The sequence below is a fragment of the Gymnoscopelus braueri genome (assembly GCF_963280865.1).
Source record: "Gymnoscopelus braueri genome assembly, contig: SCAFFOLD_66, whole genome shotgun sequence".
NCBI classification, from domain to species: Eukaryota; Metazoa; Chordata; class Actinopteri; order Myctophiformes; family Myctophidae; genus Gymnoscopelus; species Gymnoscopelus braueri.
Window position 1 is genome coordinate 90,757 of NW_027660458.1, and position 15,016 is coordinate 105,772.

At 43.6% G+C, this 15,016-nt stretch overlaps 1 long non-coding RNA gene across 1 annotated transcript in view; it reads left to right on the forward strand.

The window, feature by feature from the left end:
- The window catches only part of LOC308081550, a 48,827-nt gene extending 34,366 nt beyond the window's left edge, over nt 1–14,461 (forward strand). Inside the window, exon 3 of the long non-coding RNA XR_013932864.1 lies at nt 14,209–14,461. This is a non-coding gene — a long non-coding RNA (uncharacterized lncRNA). The remainder of the gene's footprint in view (nt 1–14,208) is intronic.
- Nucleotides 14,462–15,016: the final 555 nt, after the last annotated feature.

Here is a 15,016-nt window from a genome sequence, read left to right on the forward strand (position 1 = left end):
AGCAAATGTGTCAATGAAATGAAATGTGTCCCTGAGCAAGACTCTTAACCCCTAATTGCTCACAGGCCCTCATTGGAAACAAGGCCGCAAGGACTTTCATGAACGGACCTGTTAAAGGAATTATCCTTATCCTTTACACTGTCTAACCGCAAGTCTGTAGGTCCCTGGTTCAAACCCCAATTTAACCAGTTTGAAAAACATTTTAACCCAAATCTGTGAGCTCCTTTTCACCAATTCAGGTCTGTTGGTCCAATGGCTTAATCATCTGCCTTGAAACCACAGGGTTGCCGGTTCAAATCCCACCTCATGCAGACTTCACCTCAATTGCATTGCACACAACATGACTGTATCAATGAATAAATGTGCAATTGTTAAATGAAACGCTTATTGAGAGTAGTTATTTTCAATGTATGATGTACTTCATTCTCTCTTTTGTTTTGTTTTGTTGGATTCTCCTTTTTCACTGATTAAGACTGTGGATTGAATAGCTTGATCAGTACAGTGTTAGCCTCATGTGCCGAAGGTCCACGGTTCAAACCCCACTCATCAGAGTTTACATTTGAATTGCATTGTACAAAACATGACCCTGATAATTCAGACATGTGCAATTTTTAAACAATAACATGAAATTTATTGGTAAATGTTATGTGAACCAGTGATCTAGAGTAGTTAGCGTCCTGTCTATCCAATAGCTCAGTCAGTACTGCGGCCATAGCTGAGTGGTTAGTGAGCCCGCCTACGGAGCCAGAGGCCCTGGTTGCCCCAGGTACGATTCCAGGCCAGGCCAGCAAATGTGTCGATGAAATGAAATGTGTCCCTGAGCAAGACTCTTAACCCCTAATTGCTCACAGGCCCTCATTGGAAACAAGGCCGCAAGGACTTTCATGAACGGACCTGTTAAAGGAATTATCCTTATCCTTTACACTGTCTAACCGCAAGTCTGTAGGTCCCTGTCTGCCTGTCTGCCTCTCTCTCACTCTGTCACTGTCTGCCTGTCTGCCTGTCTGCCTCTCTCTCACTCTGTCACTGTCTGCCTGTCTGCCTCTCTCTCACTCTGTGACTGTCTGTCTGTCTGCCTCTCTCTCACTCTGTCACTGTCTGCCTCTCTCTCACTCTGTCACTGTCTGTCACAACATCTGAAGTGAACTGAGCTCCTGACCTCTGGTAGTTGAGTATAGCAGCATTCTTTTGTTATTTAGCAAGCTGCTAGTAGTGGTACCCTAAGTGCTTTTCTATTAGTATTATATTATTAGCTTGTGTGGTAGTCTGTAGTTTATAGTTGTATTGTTTGTGTGCTTCAAGCAGTAGGCTATTGGCACTTTGTAGTAGTACAAGTAGTTTCACCCTGTATAGGCCACTTGATTGCCTTGTGAAGTGTGTGGTTTAGCCAGCACAGCTCAAGGGATAAGTAGGCAGGTTGAGAGTATTCTCTTCAGTGTGTAACCAACATCTGAAGTGAACTGAGCTCCTGACCTCTGGTAGTTGAGTATAGCAGCATTCTTTTGTTATTTAGCAAGCTGCTAGTAGTGGTACCCTAAGTGCTTTTCTATTAGTATTATATTATTAGCTTGTGTGGTAGTCTGTAGTTTATAGTTGTATTGTTTGTGTGCTTCAAGCAGTAGGCTATTGGCACTTTGTAGTAGTACAAGTAGTTTCACCCTGTATAGGCCACTTGATTGCCTTGTGAAGTGTGTGGTTTAGCCAGCACAGCTCAAGGGATAAGTAGGCAGGTTGAGAGTATTCTCTTCAGTGTGTAACCAACATCTGAAGTGAACTGAGCTCCTGACCTCTGGTAGTTGAGTATAGCAGCATTCTTTTGTTATTTAGCAAGCTGCTAGTAGTGGTACCCTAAGTGCTTTTCTATTAGTATTATATTATTAGCTTGTGTGGTAGTCTGTAGTTTATAGTTGTATTGTTTGTGTGCTTCAAGCAGTAGGCTATTGGCACTTTGTAGTAGTACAAGTAGTTTCACCCTGTATAGGCCACTTGATTGCCTTGTGAAGTGTGTGGTTTAGCCAGCACAGCTCAAGGGATAAGTAGGCAGGTTGAGAGTATTCTCTTCAGTGTGTAACCAACATCTGAAGTGAACTGAGCTCCTGACCTCTGGTAGTTGAGTATAGCAGCATTCTTTTGTTATTTAGCAAGCTGCTAGTAGTGGTACCCTAAGTGCTTTTCCCTGTCTGTCTGTGTGCCTCTCTCTCACTCTGTCACTCTCTTCCTGTCTGTCTGCCTGTCTGCCTCTCTCTCACTCTCTCACTGTCTGCCTGTCTGTCTGTCTGGGGAGAGGGAGAGAGGGAGAGAGGGAGAGAGGGAGAGAGGGGAGAGGTAGAGAGGGAGAGAGAGACAGAGGGGGAGAGGGAGAGAGAGACAGAGGGGGAGAGGGAGAGAGAGACAGAGCGGGAGAGGGAGAGAGGGGGAGAGAGAGAGAGGGGGAGAGAAGGAGAGAGGGGGAGAGAGAGAGAGAGGGAGAGGAGAGAGTCTGCCTGCCTCTTCCTGTCTCTGCCTTATCCCTCGAAACCGCTTATTGCTGCTTGCAGCTATATTTATTATTATTCTTCCGCCGTTTTTGGCAGTTCTGGCCTAACCGCGTGGTCACTTTTTACGAAACTCGGCAATATGGTAGAGGGCTATGCCAAACGGCGAAGACCCGAAACTCACAACCATTGGCCAAAGGGTGGCGCTGTAGCACTCAATTGAAAATGCCAACTTTGAACAGGTACAACTCATGCCCTGTTTGACCCACATCCATGACACTTCGATACACACATGCGTCTCCTCATGCCTAACAACTTTCACACTCTGACTTTTGACCTCTGACCTTTAGATCTCCCACCATTTCGAATTATATGAAAAGCATTTAAAATCAAACTCCTCCTGGGATTTTTGAGCAATCTGCAGAAAACTTTTTACACATGAACTTTGGACCTATACCGACAGACGTGAGCAAGCGGATTTTCCATAAGTGAAAACGTTAAGCTTTTATGAGCCAATGAATATTGCAGTTTTATGAAAATTATTCGTCTGCCCCTAACACATACATGCAGACTCACATTTGTTTGAAACTTTGCAATATTGTAGAGGGTCATTCCAAGTATCACTGAAACCAATCTTACTCCAATTGGTCAAAGGGGGGCGCTATAGCAATTTTTTTTAAATGCAAACTCTAAACAGGCAAAAGTCATGCCTCGTTTGGCCGACAGCCGTGAAACTTGCTTACATATGTGCCTTGACTCATGAGGAACATATCTATCACGTTGACCAGTAAGCTCCGCCCTTAGATTGTCTGCAATTTTGAGCAGTTAGAAAAACATTTAAACCCAGGATTTCTGAGCAATTTGCGTGAAAGTGTGTCGTGTGTGAAGTCCCTTTTCACCAGTTCAGGTCTGTTGGTCCAATAGCTTGATCGCTTAATCATATGTCTTGAAACCACAGGGTCGCCTGTTCGAATCCCACCTCATGCAGACTTCATCTTAATTGCATTGCACACGATATGACTGTATCAATGAATAAACTTGCAATTGTTAAATGAAACGCTTATTGAGAGTAGTTATTTTCGATGTATTTCATTCCCTCTTTTGTTTTGTTTTGTTGGATTCTCCTTTTCCACTGACTAAGGCTGTGGATTGAATAGCTTGATCAGTTCAGTGTTAGCCTCATATACCGGAGGTCCACGGTTCAAACCCCACTCATCACAGTTTGCATTTAAATTGCATTGTACATAACATGACCCTGTTAATTCAGACATGTGCAATTTTTAAACAATAACATGAAATGCTTTTGAGAGTAGTTGTTTTTTATGTATGACATACTTTCTTGTGAAAATAGCCGATCTACAATCTCACACCTTTTTAGATAGCAACGCATTGTGAGCTTGTAGATCGACTATTTTCACTAGTTTCCATTCCGAGGACACAAAAAAAAAACTTTATTGGTAAATGTTTTGTGAACCAGTGATCTAGAGTAGTTAGCGTCCTGTCTATCCAATAGCTCAGTCCGTACTGCGGCCATAGCTGAGTGCTTAGTGAGCCCGCCTAGAGTGCCATAGGCCCTGGTTGCCCCAGGTACGATTCCAGGCCAGGCCAGCAAATGTGTCGATGAAATGAAATGTGTCCCTGAGCAAGACTCTTCACCCCTAATTGCTCACAGGCCCTCATTGGAAACAAGGCCGCAAGGACTTTCATGAACGGACCTGTTAAAGGAATTATCCTTATCCTTTACACTGTCTAACCGCAAGTCTGTAGGTCCCTGGTTCAAACCCCAATTTAACCAGTTTGAAAAACATTTTAACCCAGGATTTCTGAGCAATTTGCGTGAAAGTCTGCCAAATCTGTGAGCTCCTTTTCACCAATTCAGGTCTGTTGGTCCAATGGCTTAATCATCTGCCTTGAAACCACAGGGTTGCCGGTTCAAATCCCACCTCATGCAGACTTCACCTCAATTGCATTGCACACAACATGACTGTATCATTGAATAAACGTGCAATTGTTAAATGAAACGCTTATTGAGAGTAGTTATTTTCAATGTATGATGTACTTCATTCTCTCTTTTGTTTTGTTTTGTTGGATTCTCCTTTTTCACTGATTAAGACTGTGGATTGAATAGCTTGATCAGTACAGTGTTAGCCTCATGTGCCGAAGGTCCACGGTTCAAACCCCACTCATCAGAGTTTACATTTGAATTGCATTGTACAAAACATGACCCTGATAATTCAGACATGTGCAATTTTTAAACAATAACATGACATTTATTGGTAAATGTTATGTGAACCAGTGATCTAGAGTAGTTAGCGTCCTGTCTATCCAATAGCTCAGTCAGTACTGCGGCCATAGCTGAGTGGTTAGTGAGCCCGCCTACGGAGCCAGAGGCCCTGGTTGCCCCAGGTACGATTCCAGGCCAGGCCAGCAAATGTGTCGATGAAATGAAATGTGTCCCTGAGCAAGACTCTTAACCCCTAATTGCTCACAGGCCCTCATTGGAAACAAGGCCGCAAGGTCTTTCATGAACGAACCTGTTAAAGGAATTATCCTTATCCTTTACACTGTCTAACCGCAAGTCTGTAGGTCCCTGGTTCAAACCCCAATTTAACCAGTCCAAATATAATTTACTGACCAAAAATCATGACTTTGTTAATTAATGCAAGTTCACTTCTTCTCACTCTGTCACTGCCTCTCTCTCACTCTGTCACTGCCTCTCTCTCACTCTGTCACTGTCTGTCTGTCTGTCTGTCTGCCTCTCTCTCACTCTGTCACTTTCTGTCTGTCTGTCTGTCTGTCTGTCTGCCTCTCTCTCACTCTGTCACTGTCTGTCTGTCTGTCTGTCTGTCTGTCTGTCTGTCTGCCTCTCTCTGCCTCTCTCTCACTCTGTCTGTCTGTCTGTCTGTCTGTCTGTCTGCCTGTCTGCCTGTCTGCCTCTCTCTCACTCTGTCACTGTCTGCCTCTCTCTCAATCTGTCACTGTCTGCCTGTCTGCCTCTCTCTCACTCTGTCACTGTCTGACTGTCTGTCTGTCTGTCTGCCTCTCTCTCACTCTGTCACTGTCTGCCTGTCTGTCTGCCTCTCTCTCACTCTGTCACTGTCTGCCTGCCTGTCTGCCTGTCTGCCTCTCTCTCACTCTGTCACTGTCTGCCTGTCTGCCTCTCTCTCACTCTGTCACTGTCTGCCTGTCTGCCTCTCTCTCAATCTGTCACTGTCTGCCTGTCTGCCTCTCTCTCACTCTGTCACTGTCTGTCTGCCTGTCTTCCTGTCTGCCTCTCTCTCACTCTGTCACTGTCTGCCTGTCTGTCTGCCTCTCTCTCACTCTGTCACTGTCTGTCTGCCTGTCTGCCTGTCTGCCTCTCTCTCACTCTGTCACTGTCTGCCTGTCTGCCTCTCTCTCACTCTGTCACTGTCTGCCTGTCTGCCTCTCTCTCACTCTGTCACTGTCTGCCTGTCTGCCTCTCTCTCACTCTGTCACTGTCTGCCTGTCTGCCTCTCTCTCACTCTGTCACTGTCTGCACTGTCTGCCTGTCTGCCTCTCTCTCACTCTGTCACTGTCTGCCTGTCTGCCTCTCTCTCACTCTGTCACTGTCTGCCTGTCTGCCTCTCTCTCACTCTGTCACTGTCTGCCTGTCTGCCTCTCTCTCACTCTGTCACTGTCTGCCTGTCTGCCTCTCTCTCACTCTGTGACTGTCTGTCTGCCTCTCTCTCACTCTGTCTGTTATTTCTTTTTATTATTTTATTGCTTTTACTGTGTGATTGTCATGTTTTGCTATATGGACCCTGAGTCTGAAATAAAGATTGAATTGAATTGTCACTGTCTGCCTGTCTGCCTCTCTCTCACTCTGTCACTGTCTGTCACAACATCTGAAGTGAACTGAGCTCCTGACCTCTGGTAGTTGAGTATAGCAGCATTCTTTTGTTATTTAGCAAGCTGCTAGTAGTGGTACCCTAAGTGCTTTTCTATTAGTATTATATTATTAGCTTGTGTGGTAGTCTGTAGTTTATAGTTGTATTGTTTGTGTGCTTCAAGCAGTAGGCTATTGGCACTTTGTAGTAGTACAAGTAGTTTCACCCTGTATAGGCCACTTGATTGCCTTGTGAAGTGTGTGGTTTAGCCAGCACAGCTCAAGGGATAAGTAGGCAGGTTGAGAGTATTCTCTTCATCTGTCTGTCTGTCTGTCTGTCTGCCTCTCTCTCACTCTGTCACTGTCTGTCTGTCTGTCTGTCTGTCTGTCTGTCTGTCTGTCTGTCTGCCTCTCTCTGCCTCTCTCTCACTCTGTCTGTCTGTCTGTCTGTCTGTCTGTCTGCCTGTCTGCCTGTCTGCCTCTCTCTCACTCTGTCACTGTCTGCCTCTCTCTCAATCTGTCACTGTCTGCCTGTCTGCCTCTCTCTCACTCTGTCACTGTCTGACTGTCTGTCTGTCTGTCTGCCTCTCTCTCACTCTGTCACTGTCTGCCTGTCTGTCTGCCTCTCTCTCACTCTGTCACTGTCTGCCTGCCTGTCTGCCTGTCTGCCTCTCTCTCACTCTGTCACTGTCTGCCTGTCTGCCTCTCTCTCACTCTGTCACTGTCTGCCTGTCTGCCTCTCTCTCAATCTGTCACTGTCTGCCTGTCTGCCTCTCTCTCACTCTGTCACTGTCTGTCTGCCTGTCTTCCTGTCTGCCTCTCTCTCACTCTGTCACTGTCTGCCTGTCTGTCTGCCTCTCTCTCACTCTGTCACTGTCTGTCTGCCTGTCTGCCTGTCTGCCTCTCTCTCACTCTGTCACTGTCTGCCTGTCTGCCTCTCTCTCACTCTGTCACTGTCTGCCTGTCTGCCTCTCTCTCACTCTGTCACTGTCTGCCTGTCTGCCTCTCTCTCACTCTGTCACTGTCTGCCTGTCTGCCTCTCTCTCACTCTGTCACTGTCTGCCTGTCTGCCTCTCTCTCACTCTGTGACTGTCTGTCTGCCTCTCTCTCACTCTGTCTGTTATTTCTTTTTATTATTTTATTGCTTTTACTGTGTGATTGTCATGTTTTGCTATATGGACCCTGAGTCTGAAATAAAGATTGAATTGAATTGTCACTGTCTGCCTGTCTGCCTCTCTCTCACTCTGTCACTGTCTGTCACAACATCTGAAGTGAACTGAGCTCCTGACCTCTGGTAGTTGAGTATAGCAGCATTCTTTTGTTATTTAGCAAGCTGCTAGTAGTGGTACCCTAAGTGCTTTTCTATTAGTATTATATTATTAGCTTGTGTGGTAGTCTGTAGTTTATAGTTGTATTGTTTGTGTGCTTCAAGCAGTAGGCTATTGGCACTTTGTAGTAGTACAAGTAGTTTCACCCTGTATAGGCCACTTGATTGCCTTGTGAAGTGTGTGGTTTAGCCAGCACAGCTCAAGGGATAAGTAGGCAGGTTGAGAGTATTCTCTTCAGTGTGTAACCAACATCTGAAGTGAACTGAGCTCCTGACCTCTGGTAGTTGAGTATAGCAGCATTCTTTTGTTATTTAGCAAGCTGCTAGTAGTGGTACCCTAAGTGCTTTTCTATTAGTATTATATTATTAGCTTGTGTGGTAGTCTGTAGTTTATAGTTGTATTGTTTGTGTGCTTCAAGCAGTAGGCTATTGGCACTTTGTAGTAGTACAAGTAGTTTCACCCTGTATAGGCCACTTGATTGCCTTGTGAAGTGTGTGGTTTAGCCAGCACAGCTCAAGGGATATGTAGGCAGGTTGAGAGTATTCTCTTCAGTGTGTAACCAACATCTGAAGTGAACTGAGCTCCTGACCTCTGGTAGTTGAGTATAGCAGCATTCTTTTGTTATTTAGCAAGCTGCTAGTAGTGGTACCCTAAGTGCTTTTCTATTAGTATTATATTATTAGCTTGTGTGGTAGTCTGTAGTTTATAGTTGTATTGTTTGTGTGCTTCAAGCAGTAGGCTATTGGCACTTTGTAGTAGTACAAGTAGTTTCACCCTGTATAGGCCACTTGATTGCCTTGTGAAGTGTGTGGTTTAGCCAGCACAGCTCAAGGGATAAGTAGGCAGGTTGAGAGTATTCTCTTCAGTGTGTAACCAACATCTGAAGTGAACTGAGCTCCTGACCTCTGGTAGTTGAGTATAGCAGCATTCTTTTGTTATTTAGCAAGCTGCTAGTAGTGGTACCCTAAGTGCTTTTCTATTAGTATTATATTATTAGCTTGTGTGGTAGTCTGTAGTTTATAGTTGTATTGTTTGTGTGCTTCAAGCAGTAGGCTATTGGCACTTTGTAGTAGTACAAGTAGTTTCACCCTGTATAGGCCACTTGATTGCCTTGTGAAGTGTGTGGTTTAGCCAGCACAGCTCAAGGGATAAGTAGGCAGGTTGAGAGTATTCTCTTCAGTGTGTAACCAACATCTGAAGTGAACTGAGCTCCTGACCTCTGGTAGTTGAGTATAGCAGCATTCTTTTGTTATTTAGCAAGCTGCTAGTAGTGGTACCCTAAGTGCTTTTCTATTAGTATTATATTATTAGCTTGTGTGGTAGTCTGTAGTTTATAGTTGTATTGTTTGTGTGCTTCAAGCAGTAGGCTATTGGCACTTTGTAGTAGTACAAGTAGTTTCACCCTGTATAGGCCACTTGATTGCCTTGTGAAGTGTGTGGTTTAGCCAGCACAGCTCAAGGGATAAGTAGGCAGGTTGAGAGTATTCTCTTCAGTGTGTAACCAACATCTGAAGTGAACTGAGCTCCTGACCTCTGGTAGTTGAGTATAGCAGCATTCTTTTGTTATTTAGCAAGCTGCTAGTAGTGGTACCCTAAGTGCTTTTCTATTAGTATTATATTATTAGCTTGTGTGGTAGTCTGTAGTTTATAGTTGTATTGTTTGTGTGCTTCAAGCAGTAGGCTATTGGCACTTTGTAGTAGTACAAGTAGTTTCACCCTGTATAGGCCACTTGATTGCCTTGTGAAGTGTGTGGTTTAGCCAGCACAGCTCAAGGGATAAGTAGGCAGGTTGAGAGTATTCTCTTCAGTGTGTAACCAACATCTGAAGTGAACTGAGCTCCTGACCTCTGGTAGTTGAGTATAGCAGCATTCTTTTGTTATTTAGCAAGCTGCTAGTAGTGGTACCCTAAGTGCTTTTCTATTAGTATTATATTATTAGCTTGTGTGGTAGTCTGTAGTTTATAGTTGTATTGTTTGTGTGCTTCAAGCAGTAGGCTATTGGCACTTTGTAGTAGTACAAGTAGTTTCACCCTGTATAGGCCACTTGATTGCCTTGTGAAGTGTGTGGTTTAGCCAGCACAGCTCAAGGGATAAGTAGGCAGGTTGAGAGTATTCTCTTCAGTGTGTAACCAACATCTGAAGTGAACTGAGCTCCTGACCTCTGGTAGTTGAGTATAGCAGCATTCTTTTGTTATTTAGCAAGCTGCTAGTAGTGGTACCCTAAGTGCTTTTCTATTAGTATTATATTATTAGCTTGTGTGGTAGTCTGTAGTTTATAGTTGTATTGTTTGTGTGCTTCAAGCAGTAGGCTATTGGCACTTTGTAGAAGTACAAGTAGTTTCACCCTGTATAGGCCACTTGATTGCCTTGTGAAGTGTGTGGTTTAGCCAGCACAGCTCAAGGGATAAGTAGGCAGGTTGAGAGTATTCTCTTCAGTGTGTAACCAACATCTGAAGTGAACTGAGCTCCTGACCTCTGGTAGTTGAGTATAGCAGCATTCTTTTGTTATTTAGCAAGCTGCTAGTAGTGGTACCCTAAGTGCTTTTCTATTAGTATTATATTATTAGCTTGTGTGGTAGTCTGTAGTTTATAGTTGTATTGTTTGTGTGCTTCAAGCAGTAGGCTATTGGCACTTTGTAGTAGTACAAGTAGTTTCACCCTGTATAGGCCACTTGATTGCCTTGTGAAGTGTGTGGTTTAGCCAGCACAGCTCAAGGGATAAGTAGGCAGGTTGAGAGTATTCTCTTCAGTGTGTAACCAACATCTGAAGTGAACTGAGCTCCTGACCTCTGGTAGTTGAGTATAGCAGCATTCTTTTGTTATTTAGCAAGCTGCTAGTAGTGGCACCCTAAGTGCTTTTCTATTAGTATTATATTATTAGCTTGTGTGGTAGTCTGTAGTTTATAGTTGTATTGTTTGTGTGCTTCAAGCAGTAGGCTATTGGCACTTTGTAGTAGTACAAGTAGTTTCACCCTGTATAGGCCACTTGATTGCCTTGTGAAGTGTGTGGTTTAGCCAGCACAGCTCAAGGGATAAGTAGGCAGGTTGAGAGTATTCTATTCAGTGTGTAACCAACATCTGAAGTGAACTGAGCTCCTGACCTCTGGTAGTTGAGTATAGCAGCATTCTTTTGTTATTTAGCAAGCTGCTAGTAGTGGTACCCTAAGTGCTTTTCTATTAGTATTATATTATTAGCTTGTGTGGTAGTCTGTAGTTTATAGTTGTATTGTTTGTGTGCTTCAAGCAGTAGGCTATTGGCACTTTGTAGTAGTACAAGTAGTTTCACCCTGTATAGGCCACTTGATTGCCTTGTGAAGTGTGTGGTTTAGCCAGCACAGCTCAAGGGATAAGTAGGCAGGTTGAGAGTATTCTCTTCAGTGTGTAACCAACATCTGAAGTTAACTGAGCTCCTGACCTCTGGTAGTTGAGTATAGCAGCATTCTTTTGTTATTTAGCAAGCTGCTAGTAGTGGTACCCTAAGTGCTTTTCTATTAGTATTATATTATTAGCTTGTGTGGTAGTCTGTAGTTTATAGTTGTATTGTTTGTGTGCTTCAAGCAGTAGGCTATTGGCACTTTGTAGTAGTACAAGTAGTTTCACCCTGTATAGGCCACTTGATTGCCTTGTGAAGTGTGTGGTTTAGCCAGCACAGCTCAAGGGATAAGTAGGCAGGTTGAGAGTATTCTCTTCAGTGTGTAACCAACATCTGAAGTGAACTGAGCTCCTGACCTCTGGTAGTTGAGTATAGCAGCATTCTTTTGTTATTTAGCAAGCTGCTAGTAGTGGTACCCTAAGTGCTTTTCTATTAGTATTATATTATTAGCTTGTGTGGTAGTCTGTAGTTTATAGTTGTATTGTTTGTGTGCTTCAAGCAGTAGGCTATTGGCACTTTGTAGTAGTACAAGTAGTTTCACCCTGTATAGGCCACTTGATTGCCTTGTGAAGTGTGTGGTTTAGCCAGCACAGCTCAAGGGATAAGTAGGCAGGTTGAGAGTATTCTCTTCAGTGTGTAACCAACATCTGAAGTGAACTGAGCTCCTGACCTCTGGTAGTTGAGTATAGCAGCATTCTTTTGTTATTTAGCAAGCTGCTAGTAGTGGTACCCTAAGTGCTTTTCTATTAGTATTATATTATTAGCTTGTGTGGTAGTCTGTAGTTTATAGTTGTATTGTTTGTGTGCTTCAAGCAGTAGGCTATTGGCACTTTGTAGTAGTACAAGTAGTTTCACCCTGTATAGGCCACTTGATTGCCTTGTGAAGTGTGTGGTTTAGCCAGCACAGCTCAAGGATAAGTAGGCAGGTTGAGAGTATTCTCTTCAGTGTGTAACCAACATCTGAAGTGAACTGAGCTCCTGACCTCTGGTAGTTGAGTATAGCAGCATTCTTTTGTTATTTAGCGAGCTGCTAGTAGTGGTACCCTAAGTGCTTTTCTATTAGTATTATATTATTAGCTTGTGTGGTAGTCTGTAGTTTATAGTTGTATTGTTTGTGTGCTTCAAGCAGTAGGCTATTGGCACTTTGTAGTAGTACAAGTAGTTTCACCCTGTATAGGCCACTTGATTGCCTTGTGAAGTGTGTGGTTTAGCCAGCACAGCTCAAGGGATAAGTAGGCAGGTTGAGAGTATTCTCTTCAGTGTGTAACCAACATCTGAAGTGAACTGAGCTCCTGACCTCTGGTAGTTGAGTATAGCAGCATTCTTTTGTTATTTAGCAAGCTGCTAGTAGTGGCACCCTAAGTGCTTTTCTATTAGTATTATATTATTAGCTTGTGTGGTAGTCTGTAGTTTATAGTTGTATTGTTTGTGTGCTTCAAGCAGTAGGCTATTGGCACTTTGTAGTAGTACAAGTAGTTTCACCCTGTATAGGCCACTTGATTGCCTTGTGAAGTGTGTGGTTTAGCCAGCACAGCTCAAGGGATAAGTAGGCAGGTTGAGAGTATTCTCTTCAGTGTGTAACCAACATCTGAAGTGAACTGAGCTCCTGACCTCTGGTAGTTGAGTATAGCAGCATTCTTTTGTTATTTAGCAAGCTGCTAGTAGTGGTACCCTAAGTGCTTTTCTATTAGTATTATATTATTAGCTTGTGTGGTAGTCTGTAGTTTATAGTTGTATTGTTTGTGTGCTTCAAGCAGTAGGCTATTGGCACTTTGTAGTAGTACAAGTAGTTTCACCCTGTATAGGCCACTTGATTGCCTTGTGAAGTGTGTGGTTTAGCCAGCACAGCTCAAGGGATAAGTAGGCAGGTTGAGAGTATTCTCTTCAGTGTGTAACCAACATCTGAAGTGAACTGAGCTCCTGACCTCTGGTAGTTGAGTATAGCAGCATTCTTTTGTTATTTAGCAAGCTGCTAGTAGTGGTACCCTAAGTGCTTTTCTATTAGTATTATATTATTAGCTTGTGTGGTAGTCTGTAGTTTATAGTTGTATTGTTTGTGTGCTTCAAGCAGTAGGCTATTGGCACTTTGTAGTAGTACAAGTAGTTTCACCCTGTATAGGCCACTTGATTGCCTTGTGAAGTGTGTGGTTTAGCCAGCACAGCTCAAGGGATAAGTAGGCAGGTTGAGAGTATTCTCTTCAGTGTGTAACCAACATCTGAAGTGAACTGAGCTCCTGACCTCTGGTAGTTGAGTATAGCAGCATTCTTTTGTTATTTAGCAAGCTGCTAGTAGTGGTACCCTAAGTGCTTTTCCCTGTCTGTCTGTGTGCCTCTCTCTCACTCTGTCACTCTCTTCCTGTCTGTCTGCCTGCCTCTCTCTCACTCTCTCACTGTCTGCCTGTCTGTCTGTCTGGGGAGAGGGAGAGAGGGAGAGAGGGAGAGAGGGGAGAGGGAGAGAGGGAGAGAGAGACAGAGGGGGAGAGAGACAGAGGGGGAGAGGGAGAGAGGGGGAGAGAGAGAGGGGGGAGAGGGAGAGAGGGAGAGAAGGAGAGAGGGAGAGAGGGGGAGAGAGAGAGAGAGGGAGAGGAGAGAGTCTGCCTGCCTCTTCCTGTCTCTGCCTTATCCCTCGAAACCGCTTATTGCTGCTTGCAGCTATATTTTTCCCCTTCAATTTGATTGTTTTTGGTTCGACGTCTTGTTTAATTTATTTTGAAAGTAAATAAAAAAATGTAAGCACCGTTTTTTTTGTTTTCATAGGGGAGAATGCAGTCTGGTACAGCCCACACTAAGAGAAGATGCCCTCAGCCGTTAAGAGCAGCACCTGAAGCCACCTCATCCAATGTGGAAAATGTCTATCACGTACGTTAGATATTTTTCCCCTTCAATTTGATTGTTTTTGGTTCAACGTGTTGTTTAATTTATTTTGAAAGTAAATAAAAAAATGTAAGCACAGTTTCTTTTGTTTTCATAGGGGAGAATGCAGTCTGGTACAGCGCCCCCTAGGATAAGATGCCCTCAGCCATTAAGAGCAGTACCTGAAGCCACCACATCCAATGTGGAAAATGTCTATCACGTACGTTAGATCTTTTTCCCCTTCAAAATGATTGTTTTTGGTTCAACATGTTTAATTTATTTCGAAAATAAGTAAAAAAATTTAAGCAGTTTATTTTTCTTTTGTTTTCATAGGGGAGAATGCAGTCTGGTACAGCCCCCCCTAAGAGAAGATGCCCTCAGCCATTAAGCAGCAACACATTAAGAGCAGCACCCGAAGACACCACGTCAGCACCTGAAGACACCACATCCAATGTGGAAAATGTCATGCCTCTGGCTGTGTAGCGTGACATCGGCACCCAGTGGCCCGATAGGCCTACTGAGCACAACTACTCAACTACCAAGACAAGGCGCAACAGGGCAACACAAACTGATCCTACACCATCATTGTCAGCATATGACCTGGATGACAAAGATTCCAAATTTTACACAGGCATAGGGATTGAAAGTTCTTGGCAGCTTTTGCATGCCGTCATAGATTTTCTCCCACCTCCAAAGATTACCTATTTAGCAGTCCACGACCAGCTCTTACTTGTTTTAATGAGGCTACGTCTTTGTTTGATGTTCACAGACTTGGGTAAACGATTTGGAGTAAGAAGGAGCTCAGCATGTAATATCTTTTCACTTTGGAGACCAAAACTTGCTAGGTTTATGAGGGAAAAGGTGATTGCGTGGTTGCCCAGAGATACTCTCAAAAGAATTATGCCTTCCTGTTTCAGTGTAAATTATCCCAAAGCAACATGCATAATAGACTGTACTGAAATATTTGTACAAAGTCCAAAACACTTAAGGAAAAGATCACAAACATACAGCAACTACAAACATCATAACACTTACAAAGTCTTATATTGTATTGCCCCGAATGGCTATGTAATGTTCACATCAAAACTGTTTGGTGGAAGGGCCAGTGACACTTTTATCACAAAGAACAGTGGGCTTCTGG